Below are 1,401 nucleotides of genomic sequence, written 5' to 3'. Positions count from 1 at the left end.
TACCCAATTCCAATATAATGAAATATTAGATGCTAAATTCAATGTGGAAAGCTTAATATTTAAAGATTATAACACATTATTATCATCATCGCAAGGTATGTGTTTAGTACTACAAATACAAGTAAAGGAGGTTGAAATTTTATTGCTTAATAGTTATTTGAAAATTTGCATTTGCAGGTAGGAATGGCAACGAGGCGGGGCGTGGTTTCCCAATTCCGCCCCGGTATCTTTCGGGTATCTTATCAGGGTGCCCCGTCGGGTTTCGGGTTTTCCGATCGGGTTTCGGGTATCTTATCGGGTTTACCACAATTTATTACAAAATCTTTATTCTGTTTTAGGGTACCTCGATTTCTTATAAAAAATACATATTCTAGCCTCTATTTTAAATTAAAAATATGATGCAACACTTTAATACAATAAACTAGACGTTATATTAAAACTTATTTGATTTAAGTTTAGTGTAATACGTCAAAATATAAAAACTGATGATTCACAATAGATTGTTAATAACTAAAAAGATTGGCCACAGTAAGTATTTTATCTTTAAATGCGTGCAATTAACATCAAAAGGATTCGAACAAATTATATATATATATATATATATATATATATATATATGTATATATATATATGTATATATATATATAATTGAGGCGGGGCGGGTTGGGGCGAAAATAACCCACTCCCTGCCCTGAACCCGATAAAAAACCCGATAATGACCTGTTACCCCACCCGAAATGATCGGGTTTTGGGTTTCCCCGTCGGGTGCGGGTTTTTTTTCCATCCCTATTTGCAGGTGCAAGAACAAAATAAATACCTATATAAGCATGAAGTTTAGTTGCTTCAAGATTTTAGGACTTGACTTTGATATGCTTATTAAATGATCGGACACAAGCTTGTAAAATATAGTGTCATGTTAGAAATTATGAGAATGTACAATGTTGTGTATATTATCTTCATGTATTAACTTAGATAGAAAGGGTTCAATCCATAGTGACACCATGATATTTGACTACTTGGAATGAATAATATACTAATATGAAATTCAATCATCACGACATTTCATTTATGCATCAGTTTGTTGTTGTTATGTTTTGTTTTTAATTTAATAAAGATTAAACTTAAATGGGCGAGGTTTGTTGGTGAATTGTTTCATTAGGTATATTTAAGTGTAATGAATTGACTTGTTAACCAAAATAAATCTTGATGAATATTAAACAAGTAAGGAAGGTGTGGATTACATGCTTGTTTAAGTTTATTCAAGATTTCATCTAAGGGATAAATAGATTTCAGAATTGGTTTGAAATTAGAACAAAAAGTAATTTCGGAATGAGCTGATATTGGAACCGAGATTGATCTCATAATAAGTTTTTCTCGGACTGAAACAAATCTTACAACACA

The sequence above is a fragment of the Lactuca saligna genome, chromosome 9, assembly GCF_052625555.1.
Source record: "Lactuca saligna cultivar CGN05327 chromosome 9, ASM5262555v1, whole genome shotgun sequence".
NCBI lineage: Eukaryota > Viridiplantae > Streptophyta > Magnoliopsida > Asterales > Asteraceae > Lactuca > Lactuca saligna.
Note: the sequence above shows the minus strand (reverse complement) of the source record.